General features: G+C 37.9%; 2 long non-coding RNA genes across 2 annotated transcripts; one reads left to right on the top strand and one right to left on the bottom strand.

Moving 5' to 3' along the window:
• Positions 1–17,914, bottom strand: LOC116535283. The gene is made up of 3 exons (XR_004262137.1): positions 17,839–17,914; positions 3,375–3,386; positions 1–11 (listed from the first exon to the last, which is right to left on the bottom strand). It is a non-coding gene; the product is annotated as an uncharacterized LOC116535283 (long non-coding RNA).
• On the top strand, positions 17,905–24,762 carry LOC116535282. Its single transcript, XR_004262136.1, has 3 exons — positions 17,905–17,939; positions 23,542–23,633; positions 24,188–24,762. It is a non-coding gene; the product is annotated as an uncharacterized LOC116535282 (long non-coding RNA).
• Positions 24,763–25,564: the final 802 nt, after the last annotated feature.

A 25,564-nucleotide genomic window follows, 5' to 3' on the forward strand; every position in this document is an offset into this window, starting at 1 on the left:
CCAGGACAGGTCTATAAATGCAGTCCATGTGTCAAGTCCTGGAATTGCAGAACCCAAGAACCCATTTGGTGCTCTGCCCTGCTGTAGCTGTGTTGATACCAAAGGTGCAAAACAAAGTCCCCTTTACTTTTGCTTCTGCTTTTCTTAAGCAGAAGTTTTGCCTCATAGCCAACAAAGCTGGGAATGTGCTGAATCTCACCTGCAGCCAGCAAGTCTCACACGCTTACAAAAGGCCCCTAATGTAGTACCTGGGTTTTGCAGCTTGTTAATTAGGGCCCAGGGGCTCTTTGGTTAGCAGGTGATGAATGCTGCCAGCATTAGGTTGTTCCCTTCAAGGCCTCAGGTTCTCTTCTGCCCCAGGGTGTTTCTTGAAATATCATCCGGGACCTAGGGCCTGGTATGGGTGCCTCATGCTGGCTGGTGTCTTAGATGCAAGACAATGTCCTCCTCATTCTTCACTCTCCACTTCTCAAGTGGGAGGAATGGGTTTGTATTGGAGACTGGAGCTGTGTGGCCTGGGGTTATAGGAGGGGTGACGTTAGCACTCCCTTGGCTGCCCAGCTGGCGTTTCAGTATGTCAGGTACCTTCCGCAGTCCACTGACTCTGGGTCTAGTTCAGCACTAGGCCTTGCCTATGAGTTGCAGTCCTTATGGCCTAGACTGCCTTTCAAGTTCGTTTAGACACACAGAGCACTGTAGCCCTTGGTGGTGAGGTTTGCAGGAACTCAAGGTTTGACCACTGGGATCAGCAATTCCCCTCTGGCTAGCACTGGTTTAAATGCTCCCTTAGTGGGCAGGTATCAGCTGAGTTGGTCTACTTTTCTTTTCTGCTCTAGCAGGAAAACACTAAGTTCAGTTACACTTAATTGCCGTGCTTTCCCTCCCCTGCAATGCCCGGAGATGCTCTCAGCACCAAGCTGCTGCTGCTGGGGGTGACAGAGGGGTGACATTGTCTTCAAGACTTTTTTTTAAATCTCTTCAGTGCTTTTATCAGTGATATGAAGTTAAAGCCAGGTGCCACGAGTGCTCACCTGATTTTTTGGTTCTTATGAAGGTGTTTTTTTCTGTGTAGATAGTTTACTTGGTGCCCTTGAAGAGGGGGATGATTGGTGGAGCCTTCTATTCTGCCATCTTGCTTCACCTATCTATCACATGTTGAAGTTTTTTCTTTACATGTTTAATGCATAAAATTATTTCTCCCACTAAAAAATAATGCATAGCAAAAGCCTTTTGCCAGGATGGATTTCAGTCAAGGTAATCAGCCTCCTTTTCGAAGTACATTATTATTGAGACACAGAGATTGTGTGAAACACTTCCAGTGCCCTGGGAGGGACCAGAAAGGTAACCAATTATGGGAGAGAAGAAATAGAAGGAGCTAATCTTCTCTGTCCTGGCTTGCTTTTCCCCCGAACTCTTAAAAGAATTAATTCACTTCTCTTGGAGATAATGGGAAACTGAGGTTGTTATTGGCAGCCTTCAAACACTATCCTTAATTATGGATAGTTACTAAACCACATAATCACACTCAGTTATCCCATTACAGGGCTCAGCAGAGCCCAGGTCTGCAGCCCTGGGTGTGAAGCTCAATTGCGAGAGGTTTTGAGAGTGTTTATTAAAAAGGGCATGAGTGCGCCCAGCCATCGTGCAGACCATTTAGGCTCCCAACACACAGCCCAAATAATGGATCCCATGCATAGGATTTGGCATTCTTCCATTGAAATCCTTTCCTTTATTTGATTTAAAATGATAATTCAACTAAAATAATTATTCTAATCAAACTTTATATCTTTTTGTCAGGTTCTGTGGGGAGGCCTCTGCCCTCAATGTTATTTTAGTATTTGCTTCATTTGTTTTCTCACCTGGCTGACTTTGGCTGTCTGACTTTTTGGAAAATTTTATGTCATTGGGCAATTACTGCACCATTCTGGAGCTTTCCACTCAAGATGCAGGGAACAAGGGAAATAAAATATCCTGGAGAACTGTTGCACTTTGAATTCTTACCAGTGGAGGCCAAGAAATAACTGAAGATGGAATATGATTGAGGTCACTCACCCATTCACCTAAATGCAAACCTCCAAGTGGTTGGCTAGCCTGTGTTAAAGCTGTAAGGTGAGGACAAATGATAGTCTCACCATCAGATTCCTATCTTTTTAAAATTTCTTCATTTTTCTTTTTTTTTTTTTTTTTTTTTTTTTTTTGTTCGAGACGGAGTTTCGCTCTTGTTACCCAGGCTGGAGTGCAATGGCGCGATCTCAGCTCACCGCAACCTCCGCCTCCCGGGTTCAGGCAATTCTCCTGCCCCAGCCTCCTGAGTCGCTGGGATTACAGGCACACGCCACCATGCCCAGCTAATTTTTTTTTGTATTTTTGGTAGAGACGGGGTTTCACCATGTTGACCAGGATGGTCTCGATCTCTTGACCTCGTGAAAAATTTCTTCATTTTTCTTTCAATGGCTGTTGTACTTTTGAAAGGTGTAAGTGTTGTTGTATCAGATCTCAGAAAGTGTGTGATATGATTTGGTTCTGCGTTCCCCACCCAAATCTCATGTAAAATTGTAATCCCCATGTGTCAGTGGAGGGGGCTGGTGGTAAATGATTTGATCACGGGGGTGGCCTTCCCTTTTGCTGTTCTAATTGTAGAGTTCACGTGAGAGCTAATGGTTTAAAAGTGTAGCACTTCCCCCACCGCCCCTCGCTCTCTCACTTGCCACCATGTAAGAGTTGCTTTGCTTCCCCTTCACCTTCCGCTATGATTGTAAATTTCCTGAGGCCTCCTCAGCCATGCAGAACAGCGAGTCAATTAAACCTCTCTTCTTTATTAAAATAAATAAATAATGCAAAATCAACATGGAAAATTCAAAAACTGCAGAAAACACAAGCCAGTCATTCTATTCTCACATACAACATTAACAGCCGTTAACATACTGATGTATTTTTTCCTTTGTTTTGCCATGCATATTTTTTTCACGCATTTGTGATCACATGGTACATTTCAACATTTATTCCCCATCTACTTTCATTATTACTTTGATGAATGAACCTAGTGAAACTTGTACCAGAGCGCTGATCTATCTCTTAAGGTACATCTTCCTTCCCCTCTTAACCTTCTCTTGCCTGGAGCTCCGCACCATCATCATTGAGCCTGAAGACAATGAAGTTGTTAAGAAGAAAAGCTAAGAAACAAGACTTGAACTGTCCATCATCCTGAAGTGCCTATCCATCACCATAAAGCTTGTTGTCTCTCAGGGTTACATGGAATGAATCAATACCACAGCAACAGTTCAGTTTCATCTTTGCAAATAAGGTCATGAATACAAAAGAGATGTTAAAGAGACTCTGCACTCTTCTAATCAAGTATCTGACCCCCTCACCACGTCACAGGAGATCTGTCATGCTGTCACAATCTTCTCAATATGTGGCCTCTTTAATGTTGTTAATAGAACAACACACCAGTTCTCCAGGAATCAAAGGCTGTGTTGCCACTGTTAGGGCATGATTACTAATAGTGTAAAATCATTCCAAGCTGAACATTGTATTTTAAAAGCTGTTGGGCATGGTGGCACACACCTGTAACCTCAACTACTCAGGAAACTGAGGTGGGAGGATCACCTGAGCCCAGGAGTTCAAGGCCAACCTGAGCAATACAGTGAGACCTCTGCCTCTAAAATATAAAAATTTGTAAAAACTCAATGATGCAAATTGCATCTACAAGCAGTGTGAAGCCTGTTTAAAGCATCAAGAAACAGAAGCTCTGCACACTGCTATAAAGAAATACCTGAAACCGTGTAACTTGCCTTTTTTAGAAAGAGATTTAATTGGCTCACAGTTCCACAGGCAATACATAAAGCATGGCTGGGGGAGGCCACAGGAAACTTACAATTATGGCAGAAGGTGAAGGGGAAGTTGGCATGTCCTACATGGCTGGAGCAGGAGGAAGAGTGAGCAAAGGGGAAAGTGTCATACACTTTTAACCATCAGATCTCATGAGAACTTACTATCATGAGAACGGCAAGGGGAAAATGTACCCCCATGATCCAATCACCTCCCACCAGTTCTCTCCCCCAACATTGGGAATTACAAGTCAACATGAGATTCGGATAGGGATACAGAGCCAAACCATGTCAAGCTCTATCTATTCCAAAGTCCCCAGCCAGCAAAAGTTGACAGATCCCAAGCTTGCAAACATAATAAATATAAAGGAGTTATTGTCCTATACATCAGTTGTCCCCAAACCCCAGGCTATGGATGGGTACTCTTTCATGGCCTGTAAGGATAATGAAACCAGGCTGCACCACGGGAAGTGAGTGGTGGGCAAGTGAGCATTACCGCCTAAGCTTTAGCTCCTGTCAGATCATCAGGTTTTAAATTCTCATAGGAGTGTAAACCCTATTGTGAACTGTGCATGGAGGGATCTAGGTTGTATGCTCCTTATAAGAATCTAGTGCCTGATAATCTGACATGAAACAGTTTTATCCCTACACCATCTTCCCCCATCCCACAGTCTGTGGAAAAATTGTCTTCCATAAACTGGTCAATGATTCCAAAAAGGTTGGGGACCACTGCTGTGCCTGGGAAATGTGCCTGTGTGCATATGTGTTCTGTTGCAGGAAGTGCTATTTGATCCAGCAAAGCCCAAAGCCCCACATTTAAAAATGCTTGCTGAAGGTAAGATCCACAGATATAACACTGCAAGATCTACCAAGGCAACAGCCTTGATAACCATGGTAGCACCTGAAGTTGCTCAAATGTTGAGTAGATATCAGATAAGAGACCTGCTGCTAATACCCTTGTGAATCATTAGGTCCCAATTTTCTCTTTTACATGCTAATTATTAAAGTGCCTTAGACCCCCTTGTGTACAGATGAAAATAACATATTTTTAAAAATAAGACACCTTAAGCCAGTTGTTCTTTGAATCTAACTGTGATCGAAAGCACTATTAGGACAAAAGCAGAGATGGATCATTCAAAGACTGTAACATTAGTCACTAATAAATCCTGTGGCAGAACCAAATGTAATAAGATAGGTACACAGTATGATGTCAAATTCACCCATCTTTTCAAGGACTATTGTACTAAGAAAAACAAAGCTAAAATGTGTGTACTTGTGAATCCAAAGGTTTGCAGTTATAAACAAGACTAAATTTGTTCAATTTACTAGAATGACCTGAAGCTAAAGTAGCCAGTCCAGTAGACAGGAAAATATTTGGCTAAAACATGGCAAGAAGCACAAACCAACTCTTGAGGAAGTAGTGAGTGTTATGAAAAGCCAGTTGGGGTGGAATAATGTTTTAAATGAGTGTTTTCTTCTACCTTCACCTTGATAAACAAGCACCTCTGAAGTGAGCAGAAGTCTTAAGGACAGCTACCTTGTGCCACAATGATGACCAGAGTTCAGTAAACAAGTGGTTGAACTCAAAGGACCCTCTTAAAGCTAATATTCATCAGAGGTTTCTTCTAAGGCTAATCCACTAATTTATATCAAACAATCCATAAGTCCAAATACCCAATCTAATAGATCCAACACAGAAAAGACAATTTAAATATGGAAAAATATTGAACTATCATATAATTCTCCTCCCAATTTAGTCTTGCTGTTTCAGGATAACTGGAAAATATTATGATTGATACTGTTTTTCATGCTAGGGGTCAGGGATTTACAGGTTATTCTTTAGGCCATTCTCTAGTTTCTATTTGGATTAGAGAAAAATAATTTAGAAAATTCATTCTCAGTTTCCATTTGTCATCTTTCTATATCAAAGACAGATGGAATTAGATGCAAACACATGGGAAGATTTTTTTCTAAGCCTAAAATGTCTTGTGTATTTGTGTCTATTCTCATGAGTATACAGGGCTGGACTTTCACTTGGCTGCTACCTTAAAGTAATTTCATCTGGGACATAGAGCGTATCTAGGTCTAGGTTAATTCCACTATAGGAAAAATGCAGACTATATAAAACAACTTCACTATACAGCTTGTTTTTTTCTCTACCCTTCATAAAAACTACTTCTGACCAATGTGCCCAGGGAAGTTTCAGCTACACTCTTCTGGTGCCTCTCTCTCAGCAAACTTTGGATCCTATATCAGGCTTACAGGATTTTCCATGGCACAATTACTTGTAAAATCAATTTCCGTATTGTCTTTCCATTTGTCTGCTTATACTCATCTCTTATTTTTGAAATTGAACCAGCATTCATATTCTTTCTCATCAGCATTTGAGGTCTATTTGCCACAAAACATTCATTGTCTTTAAATAGACCCCCCCACCCAGGATTGACCTTATTTAGCTGCCATCACTACCTGCCAATAAACATTTTAACATAAAATATTTCTTTACATAGTTGGCAGGACTGGCTTCCCATGTTCAGTGGTAGTAGATTAAGTTTGTTTTTTCTATTTGTTTGTACCCACCTCCCTGAATCACTCCGTTCCTAGTCTCAAATAAGAAGTGAAAGAGGGTACCATTTCAGCTATTTTAAATTAAAAGGAAACCATGAAAGATCAAGAAGAAAATATGGAAGGATATTAATCTTTTCTTAGAATGGGCTAGACTTTTACGAACACAAGAGCAAAAACGAAAAGTCATGAAATAAAAGATGTGTGGACCTAACAACTAAAAAATACAAATCTTCCGTATGTTGAAACAAAATTAAATTATAAACAAAAAGCTGGGAAAATATATTTACCAAACATATGTGATATGCAAAAAGATAATAAAAATATAACTTAGTAAGTTTGCCAAACAACAGTATATGGTCTTTTGCCTTTTTATCTTTTCAAAAATACAACTTTTTTGTATTGGTTTCTAAAAGCTATTTGTATATTAACAACATTAACCCTTTTTGTGAGTCACTGGCAAAATGACACAAGGGTGGGGGTAGTAATGTGACACAATCTTGCAAGTAAGTATCTGCTGGAGGAGAGAGGCATTACTAGGAAACCTGGCTACGTTGATTAAAAATACAGACATCACATACATTACTCACCTCATTCTTCCTTCCAGAAGGATGGGATGGCTGAAGCTGGGGCAGTCATCTTGCAAACATGATATCAGTGAGCTGCTCAGACTGGGATTTACACCACTGGCTCCTCTGCTTCTCAGGCTTTCAGACTTGAACTGAATTGAACTGAATTCTAACACTGGCTTTCCTGATTCCTCAGCTTGCAGATAAAACAATATCAGCAGCTGCTTACTTCAAGACATCTGTTTGTGTGAGAAAAAAATAAACCCTTATTAGTTGAAGCCACTGTTAATAAGGTTTCAGATACTTTGAGCCAAAAACATTTTTCATGGATGTTACTCACATGATTAAGCAATTCACACACAAAAAGTGAGAGACAGATGGACAATAATTATGAATATTATTTCACTTTTGTGATGGTTAATTTTATGTGTCAACTTGACTTGGATAAAGGATGCCCAGATAGCTGATGAAACATTATTTCTAGGTGTTTCTGTGAGGGTATTTCCAGAAGAGATTAGCCTTTAAATTGGTAGACTCAATAACAAAGATTGCTGTCACCAATGCAAGTGGGTATCATCCAATCCTGTAAAGGCCTGAATAGAACAAAAAGGCAGAGAAAGGATCTGTTTGCTTTTATTTGAGCTGAGACCTCCATCTTCTCCTTCCCTAGGACATTGGTGCTCCCAGTTCTTGGGCCTTTGGGCTCAGGGTGGGACTTACACCATTGGCTCCTCTGCTTCCCAGGCCTTCAGACTTGAAATGAACTGGAATGAATTGCAACACTGGCTTTCCTGATTCCTCAGCTTGCAAATGACAGATCATGGAATTTCTAGGTCTTCATAATCACATAAGTGAATTCCTATAATAAATCTCCTCATATATACATATATATATGCATACACATACATATACATCAATGTATAATTCCATTTATTGATATTAAATTTATATATGTGTGTGTTTGTACGTGTGTGTGTATACATATATATATGTACACATATATATAATTGGTCCTGTTTCTCTGGAGAACCTAATACAATTTTACAAATAATAAAATATGTTAAAAATAACCACCTTGAAGACTTTATGCCAAGTGAAAGAAACCAGTCAAAAAGGACAAATATTGTATGATTCCACTTGTATGAGGTCCCTAGAGTAGTCCAATTCATAGGGACAGAAAATAGAAGAGTGGTTTCCAGGGGATTAAGGAAGGAGAAATGGTGAGATAGCGTTTCATGGGTAAAGAGTTTCAGCTGGGAAAGATGAGAAAGTTCTGGAGATGGATGGTGGTGATGGTTGCACAACAATATGAATGTACTTAATGCCACTGAACTGTACACTTACAAATGCTTAATGCTAAATGGTAAAACTGGTAAATTTTGTATTATATATATTTTACCATAATAACAACGTTAAAAATCAGAAAAATAATATTTTAAATTAATAATTAATACTGTTTTTCAATTTTAAAACTGACTACATTTAAACGTTTTTTATTAATTTTGTTAATGATGATCTGCTGGTTCTGAGTGTAGGGAAACAGAAATTCTCACATACACTGGGGACAGTCTAAACTGGCCAAACTACTTTAGAGAGAAATATGGTCAATTGTACTAAAAAGTTTATACACTTTAACAAAGTGATCCTACTTCTAGTAATACAGCCAATAAAATAATCAAAATTGTAGATAATGTTTTGTGTCCAAAGATATTCATAACAGCATTGTCTATAATATTAAACCATTTGAAACAGCCTATGTGTCCAGAAAGTGACTGATTAAAATACATTGCTCTCTATTCTTTCCATGGAACACTATATCAGCATGATGAAAAATGGAGTAAGTAGCTCTGCATATTTGCTGCACATTTGAATCACCTAAGGAGATTTTACAATTCCTAGTGCCAGCCATATCTCATATTCAGTAAACCAGTATTTCTGGAGGTGGGGCCCAGGGATCGGTACTTTTTAAATCTACCCTCACCCCCACCACCCACTGATTCTAATGTGCAGCCAAGCTTAAGAACCACTGATGTAGTTTTATATTTATTGACATGGAAAAAATATAAATATTCACTGGAATTTGATGATAAAAGCAGATTATAGAAGAGTCTGTATAGCATGAGCTCATTTAAAAATATAAATGTGTGGGCCTTCTGAGTAAAGATGATGGATTGAACACCTACATTTGCTTTTACTTCCTCCTGAAACTCCACTAAAACAACAATAAAAAGATATTTTAAAAGGTACAAACTGATGAGTAAAAAATAACTGGAGGGAGGAACAGCAACAAAATTTTGGAAGCTAGAAAGCATTTGAATGGTGACTTAGAATGAAGCTGAATCCCAAACCAACAGTGGTTGGTAAGCAAATTTACAATGCAGACCTCCCATCCCTTATGATAAACTAATTAGTAGATGTGGATACCTCTGGAAGGGATGAAAGAAAAGGTCACTATAAAGTTTACTTAGGAAGCATTTAAAGCTCCCGATTCTTTCCACAACCCCAGTAGGAGTTGGAGGCTTATTTTCTAAAGAGGATAAAATGAAATGTCTCCAGACGGAGTCACCAGACACACTTGTGGACTGAGGGTGCTGTGCTAATAGTGGATGGATTCAGTTAATGCTAAGATCTCCAGCTCCTTTTCCCTACTCAGTTTCCAGAGCTGTAGTTGCCAGGTTTATCATCTTCCAGGAAGAAATTTGGAAGGAATCTGAGTAACCCAAGAAGAGAGACATGTACTTGTTATGGGCTTATTGGGGCCTCCAAAAATTGATATGTTGAATTCCTACCACAGAATGTTACTATAGTTGGAGATAAGATCTTTAAAGGAGTATTTTGGTAAAAATGAGGTCATTAAGGTAGCCCTTATCCGATGTGACTGGTATCCTTATAAGAGAAAATTTGGACACAGACACATACAGAGGAAAGGCTATGGTGAAGATACAGGGAGAAAATATCCATCAACAAGTCAAGGAGAGACACTTTAGAATAAACAAACCCGGACAACACCTTGTCTTGGACTTCTGACATCTGGAATTGTGAGAAAATAAATTTATCTTATGTAAGCCACTCAGTATGTGCTTTGTTATGGGAGCCCTAAGAAACTAATACACTTCTATACCAGAATTCTCCCCAAAATGGCCTCACCATACATACACGGTATAGTGAAACGAAGTTGACAAAGCCCACACACTCTCAGATATTCCAATGGATATCTGGTCCCTCTCTTTTAAAATTTAGCAGCATCCAAGGCTTATCAGACATTTGTGGAACACTTCCAACATAAAAGATAGAATCCAAAGCAAACAAACAAAAAACTCAGGGAAAGCAGGAACTATTCATGAAGGACTAAACCACGTGCTACAACATGATGAACTTTGAAAACATTATGCTAAGTTAAAAAACCAGACACAGAAGGCCACATATGTTATGATTCCATTGATATTGAATGTCCAGAATAGGCAAATCCATGATGATAGGAAGTAGATTAGTGGTAGCTGTACAACTGACTGCCCTACATCTTTTCTTTTTGAAACCATCCATTGCCTTACTGGGGAGAAAATCCATCATCATACAACTCTGCTTCCCCTACCTCAAGAGTGTGTACTTGTCTATTTGATCAATATATACCATCCTCCTGAGCATGCTGTTTGTTTCCTAACATTATACACGTAAAGCCAAGCCTGGATCTTTTTCAGCATTGATACAGAGACTGGTTATGAAAGTGCCTCTTCTAACACTGTAAGCACCGGGGACAATGTAAGCCTGGAGTGTTCGGATTTTTCCTTTGTAGCCTAGTGTGAGAGGAGTGCTTAAGAATGAAGCCAACACTAAGGGAAACAGAACAAAGAGATGGAAAGAGAAAAATAGAATTGAAATGATATTATTTGAATGCCTGCAACTAGCTTCATCTTCGGTGATGCAAGATTATGTGAGCCATCAGACTCCTTTTTTTTCCTTTTTGCTTAAGCTCATGCTCATTTGAGATAAGTTTCTGTCAAAATCAAAAGTCTCGACTAATTCAATAATTCATTGCACTGGTATTTCAGAGCAGAATAACTATATGAGCAGTGATATGGTTTGGCTTCGTGTTCCCACCCAAATTTCATGTTGAATTATAATTCCCAGTTTTGGGGAAGGGACCTGGTAGGAGGTGACTGGATCATGGGGGAGGATTTCCCCCATGCTTTTCTCATGATAGTGAGTGAGTCCTCATGATATCTGGTTGTTTAACAGTGTGTAGCACTTCCTCCTTCTCTCTCTTGCTCTGCCATGGTAAGACATGTTTGCTTCCACTTCATCTTCTGCCATGATTGTTAAGTTTCCTGAGGTTTCCCCAGCCATGCTTCCTGTACAGCCTGTAAAACTGTGAGCCAGTTAAAACTCTTTTCTTTATAAATTACCCATTATCAGGTAGTTCTTTATAATAATGTGAGAACAGACTAATAAAAGCAGTAATCACTAGAATATGCTAATTTTGTCAGTTTCACCAAGGTAGATTCCAATTGTGGCAAGGATTCCTTGGACAATCAGAAAAATTCAATTACAAAATTTTCTGCCCCCTGGATTTACTCATACTTCAATGAGATCTTTTAATGGAATAGAGATCCTATTAGGCAACCAAATAATATTGTATCTGTAATTCAACATTAGTGAAGTGTGTGCAAAAAGTTAATTTTTAAAAAGCAGTGTTATTTTCTGAAACAGCATATGTCTTAAATTTGAGCTGTAAGATATATGATACAGTTGAAGACATGATAAAAGGAGTTTATAATTCTAGCCTAAACTTCACAAATAGGGAGCAAGATGGTGCAATAGAAGTCTCCACCAATCAACCCCTCTTCAAGGACACCAAGTAAACAACTATTTACACAGAAATAATACCATCATAAGAATCAAATACCAGGTGCACACTCAAGAGTACTTGGCTCTAACTTCATATAACTGATAAAGGCACTGAAGAGATAGAAAAGCAGCCTGAAATCAAACACATAGACCAATGGAACAGAATAGAGAGACTAGAAACAAATCCACACTCTTACAGTGAACTCATTTGCAACAAAGGTGCCAAGAACATATACTGGGGGAAAGACAGTCTCTTTAATAAATGGTGCTGGGAAAACTGGGTATCCATCTGCAGAAGAATGAAACTAGAGTTCTACCTCTCACCATATTTAAAAATCAAATCAAAATGAATTAAAGACTTAAATCTAAGACTTCAAACAATGAAACTATTCCAAGAAAACTTTGAGGAAAATCGCCAAGACATTGGTCTGGTCAAAAATTTATTGAGGAGTACGCCATAAGCACAGACAACCAAAGCAAAAATGAACAAATGGGATCACATCGAGTTATAAAGCTTTTACACAGCAAAGGATACCATCAGCAAAGTGAAGAGATGACGCACAGAGTGGGAGAAAATATTTGCAAACTACTCATCTGACAAGGGATTCATAACCAGAATGTATAAGGAACACAAACAGCTCTATAGGAAGAAATCTAATAACCCAATTAAAAGATGGGCAAGAGATTTGAAAAGACTTTTCCCAAAAGAAGACATATGAATGGCAAACAGGAATATTAAAAGGTGCTAAACATCACTGATCATCAGAGATATGCAAATCAAAACCGCAACAAGATATCATCTCATGACAGTTAAAATGGCTTAAATCCAAAAGACGGGCAATAACAAATGCTGGAGAGAAAGTGGAGGAAAGAAAACACTTGTACAGTGTTGGTGGGAATGGAGATTAGTAGAACCACTATGGAGAGCAGCTTGAAGGTTCCTTGACAAACTGAACATTTAGCTATTGTATGATCCAGCAATCCTATTGCTGGGTATATACACCCAAAAAAATAAATCAGTATATGGAAGAGATATCTTCACTCCCATGTTTGTTTTAGCACTGTTCACAATAGCTAAGATTTGAAAGCAACCTAAGTGTTCATCAACAGATGAATGCTTAAAAAATATATGGTACTTATGCACAATGGAGTATGGAATACTGTTCAGCCAGAAACATGAATGATTCTGTCATCTGCAACAACATGGATGGAACTGGAGATAATTATGTTAAGTGAAAGAATAAATAAGACATATCATTTGATCCCACAATAAGGTGACTACAGTCAATAATAGCTGTACATTTCAAAATAGCTAATAGAGTATAATTAGATTGTTTGTAACACAAAGTATAAATGCTTGAGGGGATGGATAACCCATTCTCCATGATGTGATTATTTCATATTGCATGCCTTTATCAAAACATCTGATGTATTCCACAAATATATATACCTATTATGTACTCACAAAACTAAAAATTAAAAAAGACTTAAAGTTTATCAAAAAACAGAGGCAAGGGGAGGGATAGCATTAGGACAAATACCTAATGCACGCGAGGCTTAAAACCTAGATGACAGGTTAATAGTTGCAGCAAACCACCATGGCACATACATACCTATGTAACAAACCTGCATGTTCTGCACATGTATCCCAGAACTTAAAGAAAAATTATCAAAAAATACACTTCACAAATAATTTGCAATCTTTTAAATTTTTTAAACTTTATTTTGCAATCATTATAATTTACTCCTTATAATCTGCATATATACATGTTATATGTGTGTATATATATGTGCGTGTATATATATATATATATATATATATATATATATATATTTCTCCTTAGAGTGTATTTTCAGAACTAAAAGAGAAAAATGTTTTCAATTACTATTGGCAAACAATTAGTTTATGTGGGACTCAGATCAGTGTGAGTTTTTACTTCAGTGGGTTTTTTTTAATTGAATATATTAATTTTCCTTTACAGAGAAAAGACTGAAGTAGGGAGAGAAGAAGGAGATGAAGAAGGGAGGAAAAGGAAATACAAAGGAAAAGGGAATAATAACTAATACTTGAATCATTTGTTAACTGTAAGCATAATTTTAAATTTTCAGGTGCAAAAGTAGAAGGCAAAAGATTTTGCATAATTATGATTCTTTCAAGTCAGATTCTGAAATGGATGTGTTCTAAGTTTGGTATAAACAGGCTAACTCAAGGGTATGCATCTTACCACACTTGTCACAAAAATGTCCAGTTTTTTAAAATTCTTGTTTAATTTTGTCTGAGAGCCACACTTATTTAATGTAAAGGTTGAAAATACCAGCCACCTAATAAAATATCTCCTTTTTTGTTTGTTTTTTTAATAGTATCTCCTTTTAATCAGTAAAGATTTCTTCAGATAAAACCACTTTTAGGCATATAAAGTATAATATAAGTGTAAGGTTTATTGCCGAGGTAAAATGAGGAAACTGAGGCAAGTATAAGAAAATGAGAAGCTAATTTATTCAGCTCCCAGGTGAGGTTCTGTGGTCCAGGAAGGGGCCAGAGAAGTCACTTCCAGCTGTTTAGGTCATGGGGTTTTATGGGAAGGGAAGGTGATTGATTGGCTATTGGGGAAACAAAGCAAAGGCAATTTTATTGGCTGTCAGGAAGCAGGAAGTGCTTGAAACTAGTTGCTATTGGTAGGCGGGTGGGACTTTGGGTAAGTGGGTCTTGATTGGCTGTTGGGGAAACAAAGTGAAGGCAATCTTATTGGCTATTAACAAGAAGGAAATGCCTGGAGCTAGTGGTTATGGGTAGGCAGGCCTTCCGGGGGCATACAGAGCAGACTGCTACTGGGCAGGATCTGATGGGGCTTCTTTAAAAATTTTTCCTGCAGGTTTTATCAACAGCAGGCTGGGGGTTAAATGCATAATTTAGTGCTGAATGTGGGCTTGGGTCTGGTATGCAGAGGCGGGTGCGGAGAAGGCGTGCGGCAAGGCCAGATAACAAGCCCGGGTGATGACGTGGTTATCAGACACGGAGAGAGATGGATGTGTCCATTTAACCCTCTGCGAGGCAGCCGGCCTTACAATAAGGAAATGTCATTTGTATAAATATCCAATCTATTAGCATAATAAAATTTCTAGATCTAATTACAATCTAGTATTTATAAAAATAATTTGTATTTTAATATTTAAAAAGCAATCAAATTTACTGTCTTCACAATCAATTAAAAGTGAATTACGGTAATTCTGACATATTGGCTTATGACCTGGTTTAGCTGTGTCCCCACCCAAATCTCATTTTAAATTGTAGTTCCCATAATCCTCATGATGGGAAGGACAAAGTGGTAGGTAATTGAATCACGGGGGCTTTTATTCCGTGTTGTTCTCATGATAGTGAGTTCTCAGGAGATCTGATGGTTTTATAATGGGCTTATTCCCCCTTTTGCTAGGCACTTCTCTTTCCTGCATCATGTGAAGAATGATATGTTACTTCACCTTCTGCCATGATTGTAAATTTTCTGAGGCCTTCCTAGCCATGCTGAACTGTGAGTCAATTAAACCTTTTTTTTAAATAAATTACTCAATCTCAGGTATGTCTTTATTAGCATCATGAGAACAGACTAATACAGCTTATCCAACACAAAACAAACTGCTGCTTTCCCTGTCTTAATTTTTATTTTATCAAAGTAATGAATACGCATGGTACCAAAAGGTACAGAAAATCCTATGATGAAAGGCCGAAATTCTCTCCAGCCTCACTCTTCCCCAACCCTGAACCCACTTTTCAAAAGCAGTCAATTTTTACTGTTTTGCACTTTGAGCTCTCTGTAAGAGGGGATGATGTGCTTAGACCACTATTTCATGGTTTGTATCTGTTGAACCTCTCATAGTCCTGATATGAAAAACAAGCACTTAATTCACACAATCCCTCTGGTCCTCTCTCATCTTCCTGATTTTTGATCTTTGTTATTTTTAGTTCTCCTCTGGTTGCTTAGGTAACTTTAAATACTTGTGAAATGTGATATACAAAATGGTATCACTCTGCTTTAGAGCTCTAAAATGGAGTGAGGAAGTCGTTCTAAGAAGGACTACTTACACAGCTTGCAACCTTGCAAAAAACAAAAACAAAGCAGAAACTTGCCTTGAACTTTTGAATTAGGCCAAACTGTAGTGACCACATCTTAGAAAACAGCCAAATTTCACCAGTACTACAATTCCTGAACAGCAACAACCAATGAACTATGGACTCACTTATCAAGCCAGCCACCTGCACCAATGATGATTCTTTCAAAACAACTTGCACAATCAGCATTCTTTAAAAAGATCTCTACTCTCCTTTTCCTCTTCGGACACAATTTCGTTTCTTCCCCAGTCTGTGTCTCCTGAATTGCAGTTCCGAAGATCGCAATAAACACTTCGTCTTACTGCTTTACCGTCTGGTCTTTTGCCTCTTCTTGGTTGACATTAAATGGTGTCAGAATAGAGTGGGATACAAAGCAACTTTCCCCTGCATTCTGACACTGCCATGGATTCAGGCATGGTACCTGTAGGATCCCTATGTGTTCCATCGTCTCCCCAGCAGCCCAGGACCTCACTGGTGAGTCCTCTTATGTCCTTGAACCTCCCCCTTTGGTTAAGTTCAGCCCTTTATTGAGAGTCTTTTGTTGCTGGCTGTCGACAAAGGAATTTTTCACTTTTTGATGAGTATTCATAGATACTTTTGCTTCTAAGGGTATAGGTTATGTCATTCCCTTCTGGATGCCCTGCTGGTTTCTCGTGCAAAAAAAATTATAGTCCTTCATTTGATAAATTTCTTTCTTGAGGGGTCAATATTACTAAAAATAGTTTGGAATTACAATGGCCAACCTGAGGATCTTTTGATCTCCTGAAACTTGTTTTCCTCCATGGAAAATTAGAAGGGCTAAAAAGAAAGATTAAAAGATTAAAAAGCCCAAATGGGACATCTACTTTAATTTGGTATCCTGAGGCAACTAAAAGACTCCAGGAATGTAAACTAGTGTTCTTAAGAGATAACAATACCAAATGAGCTCAAAGACCCTAAATTAAGAAAAAAAAAAAAGTAGAAGCTTCTATTAATAATAATAAAACAAATCTGGAATTGCACATGCCTCTGTTTGTCTTTGGCCTGTGTTGCCTCCTGCTCCTGCCCCTACCCCTTCCATCCATCCCACTACTACCCTCTGCGCCCTCTTGCTTATGTGGTAAAAATGTATTCTAAACTGGAAAAATTATCTCCTGGGCTCCATGGAGAGGCTTATTGGATGGAGTCACTATTGGAATAGGAACACCATTAGAAATTCTACTCATCAGTAGCCAAAAGATGAATCTTTTTAAATTAGAAAGACTCCTTTATTTGAAAAATAGTTTAGAGATTTGTCATTCTAAATAATTATTTGTATTTATGGGAGGATTAAAAATATTTAAGGTACATAATAATGTCATGGCTAGCCCTAGAAATTCTGACAAAATTAAAGAACAAAGATCTGACCTAAAACAAAGTTAAAATCCTTTGTATGCTCAAACTGACTGCTTTGGATTCCCTGTGGGATTTATACAGGACGGGCACTCCATCCTATGGTTTAGTGGCTAGGATTTGGCACTTCACCACCGCTTTTTCCCTGTTTTGATTCCCAATCAGGAAACTATTCCCTGCTGATGTAAGTCTTTTAAATCAGAAGAAAGACTTATTTAAAAACTCGTTTGATATTTGTGTGACTCAACATTTCAGGGTGCTAATTTGTTATTGATCCTTTTTCCCTCTATGGACAACTTTTGATTTTCTGTCTTACCAACTGACATGGTTTGGATATTTGCTCCCTCCAAATCTATTTCAAAATTTGATCCCCAATATTGGAGACAGATCCTGGTGGGAGGTATTTGGAACATAAGGGCAGACCCCTCATGAATGACTTGGTGTGTCTTCACAGTAATGAGTGATTTCACACTGTATTAGTTTACGTGAGAGCTAGTTGTTTAAAAGAGAGTGGCACACCTGCCCTTTCTTGCTCTCTATTTCGTCATGTGACATGCCTGTTTCCTCTTCACCTTCCGCCATAATTGGAAGCTTCTTGAGGTTCTTACCAGAAGCAGATGCTGGTGCCATGCTTCCTGTACAGCCTGCAGGACTGTGAGTTAAATAAACTGCTTTTCTTTATGAAATACCTAACCTCAGGTATTCCTTTATAGCAATGCAAAACAGACTAAGACACTAACTGACTTTTAAAAGCTTTTATCTATGGGGCACATGGGATGGTTGACTTTTGTGTGTATATGGTCGGCTGGGAAGCTGAGATCCTAGAGAATTTGGCAGGAAAGAAATATGGGTTGTACTTTGTGGCTGGCAAAACTTTCTTTAGCTGCCTTTGAGATGCTCCTAGATCTTTTGAGGACTGCTTTGTACCTCTTTGGAGATGTCCCATGTATTCTTAGTTAAATCAAAACCTTGGTTAAGGAGTTTTGGTTTTGGTGAGTTATTTGAAAGATAATTTTGGGGGAAAATGTTTGAAAGCAAAGAATATTGGCTATTCATCCCAGCTAAAATCTGATCATGAAAGATTGAAAAAGATTTTTTTTAAAAAGCTCTATGGCCAGAAGTAACCTTAATTAAAAGCTGATATACCGACTATAATACTTTTTTTTAAAATAAAAGTTCTTTCTACTTTTTCTCTTTTGTATTCTGCTATTGGTATTTACTTTTCAGTCAACTGAAATCCCTTTTTAATTATATGATTGGTTCTTCTGTATGCTTTTTTTCTTCACATGATTTTTGCAGAGAAAAATGTAAAACTATATTGGCCCTTCGGGAAAGCTTAAAATCTCTAAATTGGTACATCTGAGACTTGTTCTTTCATTTTCTCTCACTTCTACTCCCCCTTCTTTTTTGCCATTTTCAATTCCACATAAAGAAATCTAGAAGGGACTTCTAGCAGCTCTAAGACCCGTTGAGGAACACAGAAAAAGGTGCCACACACACCCTTTTTGGGGTCATCTATTTTTCTCATGAATCCCCAAGAGTTGTGGACTGGTTGCTCTCAGGTCTAAGGCTCAGTTCTTTTGCATTAAATTCCGTGGTCTCTCTAACTTTTCGGGGTACCAGGGATTACTTTGTACTATGAGAGAAAACTTAATCTTTGTGTGTGTGATAGCTAGTTGGTCACTAGCAAAAGCTGCAATTCTGGGGGTGACTGAGAGCAGTTACAATGAATGGTTATTACTGTACAAGGCTATTCATTTGTTTGTGCATTTATATAAGAAAAGTGAGGTTTGGAAACTTGGAGGCTATGGATACATCACTGCAATCAAGGGATAAGACTCCCATGGGGGATAAACTTATCACAAAGTGGCTGATTGACATTGGGTCACCTTTGCAGTGACGTGCCCTGTGGAAGTGTTGAACAGCCTGGTCCTGTGGCATTCCCCTCTTCCTTTTTTGACATCCCAGGATTCAATGTAAAAATGAGTTATTGGTTTCTAAGGATATAGGTGATTTGCCTTCCTACTGCTTCTGCTTTTCCCTGTATAAGTATTAGGCCTCAGAAGCTGCAAATGCTTTGTTTGCCCTATTCATTAATGGGCTCTACCCTGAGGTCAGTGGTCCTGTTGTAAAATGGAGACTAAATTAAAAGCCACCTATCTAACTAAAATTGGTCTCCTTATAAAATCATCTACTGATTCTCAATGATTTCTTGTTACCTTAGCATTCCTTTTAATTGTCCTCTAACATACCCAAATTCCTTCTTCAAAAAGCTTAAATTCTCCTTCATGCTTTGAGATGTAAATTTGCAACCCTAGTTTCTCTAAAACTCAGTAAGGACTTCAACCATGTAGGACAAATAAACTTTATTTTAAAATATTTTTATTTATTTACTTTTTAGAGACAGGGTCTCACTCTGTCACCTAGGCTGGAGGGCAGTGGTATGATCCTAGCTCAATGCCACCTCATATTCCTGGGCTGAAACAATCCTCCCACCTCAGCTTCCCAAGAAGCAGGGACCCCCAGGCACACACCACCAGGCCCAACTAATTTATTTTTTTTATTTTTTAGTATAGACAGGGTCTTGCCTTGTTGCCCAGGCTGGTATTGAACTCCTGGATTCAAGTGATCGTCCTGCATGAGGCATTGCACCCAGCCCAGACAATCTTTAACTTGTTTCATTTACAGAGGTGCAAATTAATCCTTAACTAATCCTTTAACTGTCCTTTTAAACTAGTGAGTTTTACAGTCTCGTGACTAGAATTTTAAAATAAAAGCAAATATAGTTTGCATATTTTTCCCTACCCAAATCTTGTGTTGAATCATAATCCCCAGTGTTGGAATTGAGGCCTGGTGGGAGGTGTTTGGGCCATGGGGGTGGATCTCTCATGGCTTGATGCTGTCCTCAGGATAGTGACTGAGTTTTCCTGTGATTTAGTTGATTAAAGTGTGTGGCACCTCCCCCACCCTCCCTCCTGCTCCTGCTCTATGTGAAATGTCTGCTCCCATTTTGCTCTCTGCCATGAATAAAAGCTTCCTGAGGCCTCATGAAAGGCTGAGCAGATGCCAGCACTATGCTTCCTGTACAGCCTGCGGAATCATGAGCCAATGAAACCTCTTTTCTTTATAAATTACCCAGTCTCAAGTATTTCTTTATAAAACAGCCTAACACAAAAGCTATAAAACCTTTATTTGTGTTTGTTTGTATTTTATGTATAAAGGTGTATATGTCTGTTTTTATATTGTCTACATGGTACTGAGCTGAGTTATAAATAAATGAGCACTCATAAATTAAACAGTTAATCCGAAAGATTTTTTTTAAATTCATATGACTTTAGTAATCTTGGATATAAAAAGCAAATGTTGAAATTGTTGATAAAATAAAATAGAAATTCTTCAGAATTTTAGACCTTTTTGTCTTAGTCTACTGGTCAAATAAATGTATGCTGTTTCTGCTAAATATTTTAAGGTCAAAAAACTTGTTTTGGTGATATTTTTGATAATTGCTTGGTTTGTCTTTAAGCATATGTCTTTGGTTTTGAGCCTTTAGATTCCAGAGTCTAGACAGGTGGTCAGAGTGAGGCTTCCATAGCACCTAGACCACCAGCTGCAGGGCAGAGTCAAGCCCAATACTTCCTCCCTGGCCCAGCTCTGCCTCCTGGCCATGCTGGAAGGGGATAGATCCTCCATTAACTGTCTTTGCAGCTCTGTCATTTGTCCTGGGCTTTGCATTTGATACATAACAATTAAAATTGTTTTACTTCCTAGCTTTATCGCTAGAAATTGGGGTTACTAAAGTTAAAATTGTAGATAATATAATTAAAACTACTATATATAAGATAAACAATTATGTATAAAGAGTGTACAAAGAAAGTAGGATATGTTTTTGGTGAGGAAGTTCATAAGAAAGACATGAAGCCAGATGCTGTGGCTCATGCCTGTAATCCCAGCACTTTGGGAGGCTGAGGCAGGAGGACTGCTTGAGCCCAGGAGTTCAAGACTAGCCTGGGCTACATAAGGTGACCCTAACTCCATGCGTGCGTGCACACGTGCGTGTGCACACACACACACACACACAAGACTTGATGATGTGGCTTTGTTAAAGAAAAAGTATTTTTTCTAGTTTAGAGGTTATTCAAAGGCTGCTTTAAGTTGAAAAGATAAAAAAGAATGACAGAAAACTGAATGGATATAAAAAGTTCAGGAAAAAAAGAATGGGAAAAATTGTAAAAGATTATAAAATGTTCATGTAAATCTTTTCTGTGGTCAAAGGTGATTGAGATTGGATGGATTTGTTTATAATGTTTTGTTAAATTAGGTTTAGTGTTAATAATACACTGATGCAAAGTACAATTTGGTTTCCTTTTTTGAACAAGATTTTCACGTAGTACTAATAAGAAATGGTAAAACATTTGTTCACCTTTTCAGTAAAAAAAAAAAGATGACTTTGCCTTATGCTCTCTTTATTAGGTCTTTTGATTGTTTGGACAATTTAATCTCCTCTCTATCAAATAGTAAAGGTTTTTTTTCACTTTTTGAAACCTTTTAATTATCATTTTGACTAAATGAGTAACTAACATTTTACAGTGACTTGTGTACACTTATTTTGATATCAAGTGTTTTAAACTTTTGATATTTGACAAACATCCCAAAATCAAATTTCAAATTCTAAATTAAGTCTTTTTAAAGCTTGAACTAAATGTTTAGACATTCCAAAAAGAGCCCCTGGAAGTCTAAGAGAGACATATTAGGCTTATTTGGTATGTTAAAGTTATATGGGAAGCATTGTCAAATAAAAAATGATATCTAACTTTCTTTGAGTTATATTTAAATGGATATGTTATTAATGTATTTCAAAATTGCATGAGATTCCTAAAATATGATATATCTTCGTATATTCAGTAAATTGCTTAACTCTAATTATCTTTTTCTGACAGCTGTTTGTAAATTCTAAAGTGATGTGTCTTCAAGGAAGTTAATGGGAAAGACTGACAGGTAATCTGAAATACAGTCCTCTACTTATGACTTTGAGATTATACAATTGGACTGGGTAGAAAGTTAAAAAGAAAAGGCTAACGAAAAACTAGACATAGAATTGGAAAATTGCTAACCTAACCTCAAGTAGAAGAAGAACATGAGACTAAAGTGATGAAGGGCTGAAATGATTTTTCATGACTTTTTGCTTAAACATGGATAATTCTTTTTCTGTTTTGTTCTCCAGAATCAACAAACCTCCTTTTTCCTCTTAAGTCATTCATAGCTTATAGTAATTAGGTGAAGTATATTTTTGTAAGCAAAATGAAAACATTTACCTCAATAAGAGCATTTTCTTCATTAACGGGACACAATTGAAAATGCTGGTTATATTACAAAAGCTTTGACTGGTAATTTTGTGTCATATTTTCAAATGTGACCAGGCTGCTTTGAAGAACTGCAGTTTACTTTAAAGCCGACAGAGTTGGAAAAGACTGGCCGGGTACCTTATCTACACTATTCCCTTACAGGGTTCCTAACCTTGTGGTAAGTAAAAGTTGTCACTTTGTGACAAAACAAGCTACCTCAGATATTTTGGGGACCTCAAGAAGAGAGAAATTCACACAAGTATTACAAGCCCAGTCAGAAGATGAATCCTTCGCTTAGTGTCCTAGCCTCAAGAGGCTTTTAAAAGTCTGTTCTGGTATTTCTTATTTAAAAGTTCCAGCAAGGCCAGCTTAAAAATACCCTATATAGCCAATCACTATTCTTACTGCAAACAATCAGGCAAAGTATAATAAGACTAAAAGTTATTTTGCAAATAAATTGGTCTTCCTATGTTTTGTCTTTGGTAGAAATGGGAGACTAAAGAGAGAAATACTATTTTTCAGAAGAAAACTATAGTACACATTGCTAGATTCTAGCCTTGTCCATTGTTTGTGAGTTTTTATTATTTGATTACAACAATTTGGACTGAATCCTGAATTCTTTCCTGGCTACAAATCTCCAAACCAACATGCTCATATTTTTCCATTTTTCTGACTTGGACTCAGTGAAATTGCAGCTTTTTCCTGAGGCCCTGCAAGCTGAAGCTTATATATAAACGTCCTTGTGATATACAAACTACAGGCCAGAAAAATATGTCAGATTGCCACTGCCTACTTCCACTTTAACTGGAGATGGTTTGAGTCTAACATCTAGCACTTCAACTGACTGCTCCCCCCAAACTCTAAAGAAACTGGCTTAAAAAGTGTTCCAAACATTAACCTCTCTTTTGCTTCAGTTTGAGTGCCTGACTGCAACACCATCTCCTGAAATAAGACACAACTGTTTAATTCACTGGCCTATTCTCAGAAATGGGAGACCAGTTTAATGGTATCCTTTGGCATTCAGCTATTAACTCAATTTTTCTCTCCACAGCCACCAACTCAGCTTTTAGTGTGTAAAACTTCTAGGGAGGTTTCAGGAAGGAGAATGCTGGGCTGCAGAAAATGATTTTCCAAAATATGGCACTTTGGCATGCTGAGTACTTTTGAAAATTGAAAGGCGTCAGAAATAGGATGTTAAGTTAGCAATTTTATAAGTCCTCAGAATCGAAGTTCATCTAACCTTGTCTTGTTCCTCCCCCTCCATGGCCAAGAGGGTATTCTCTAGAATTTCCTTCCAAGTAGCTAGAATTACAGGTGTGTCCCACCATTCTTAGTAAATTTGCCTTTATCCTCTCCCTGAAATCTCATAATCTATTTCAGAAAAGAAAACTGAGTAATGACCTATAGACACTGTTAATCAAATATACCCTTCTCCTGACATACTGCTAATCACCATAGACTAATGCAGACCTGCTTGTTAGAATGGCTTTATTGTTACTTGAATTAGACCAATCTCTAATGCCTTGGATGCACATTGACTTTCCATAATCCAAACTCTAGAAATACCTCTAGAGTGGAACATGACACTCTAAAAAACAGGCATTTCTACCTCCAAGGGAAACAGATAACAAATCTCTGGCTGACCAACTGATGATTATCAGCAATGCTTCCTCGCATCACATCTTTATCAACATGATGAAATGTGAAATGTCAAATACAAAACAATATCACTTGGTTCAGAGCTCTAAAATGAAGTCGGGAAGCCATTCTATTACTACCTACACAACATGCCACCCTACAGAAAAAAAAAATAAAGAAAAAGGAAAAGGAACTTGCCTTGAATCTTTGAACTGGGCTAAACTACAATGATCACATCTTAGAAAGTAGCTGAATTTCACTAGCACTGCAACTCCTGCATAGCAACAACCAATGTACCATGGACTCATGTTCTAAGCCAGCCACCTCCACCAATGATAATTCTTTCAAAACAACTTGTGCAATCACTCTCGGCATCCTTTGAAAAATTCCTACTCTCCTTCCTCTCTTTGGAAAACAATTTGACTCTTAGCCAAATCTGTGTCTCCCAAATTGCAACTTTTAAGACCTCAATAAATGCCAAGTCTTATTGCATTGCACTCTGCTGTTTTGCCTCTTCTTACTTGACACATTACACTTACATCTCTATTTCTAGTAGTATTGATTTTTTTTTTTTTTTTTTTTGAGATAGTGTCTCACTCTGTCACCCAGGCTGGAGTACAGTGATGCAGTCAGGACTCACTGCAGCCTTGACCACCTGGGCTCAAGTGATCCTCCCACCTCAGCCTCCCAAGTAGCTGGAACTACAGACATGCACCACCATGCCTAGCTAGCTTTCTTATTTTTTGTAGAGACAGGGTTTCACCACGTTGCCCAGACTTGTCTCAAACTTCTGGGTTCAAGTTATCCACCTGCCTTGGCCTCCCAAAGTGCTTGTATTACAGGTGTGAGCCACTGTGCCTGGCTTTGTAACAACTTTTTGATAGTATCTATTGGACAGAAGGTAAATGTGAGTAATACAGACTCAGCATGATAGAGAAATGATATATGGAGGAGTGGTATTACAGAGACAAGATAGATTATTCAATACATAGTTCTGGGACAATTAGATATCCAACCATATGCCCTATTCAAAAATCAGTTGCTGGTGGATCCAAATTTTATTTTAAAACTTCATTTAAAAAATTGTTTTATTTTATCACATATGTGTGTGTGTGTGTGTGTGTGTGTACACATATATATGTACATATATATATATATATATATATATATGCATCTGTATGGAATTTTTCCCATCTTACTTTTTTAATTTTGGGGGGTACACAGTAGGTATATATATTCATGGGGTACATAAAATACTTTCTATATTTTCTACAGGCATGCAATGCATAATAGTCACAT

This window comes from Sapajus apella, unplaced genomic scaffold, assembly GCF_009761245.1.
Source record: "Sapajus apella isolate SASKATOON/1434 unplaced genomic scaffold, GSC_monkey_1.0 scaffold93, whole genome shotgun sequence".
Lineage (NCBI taxonomy): Eukaryota > Metazoa > Chordata > Mammalia > Primates > Cebidae > Sapajus > Sapajus apella.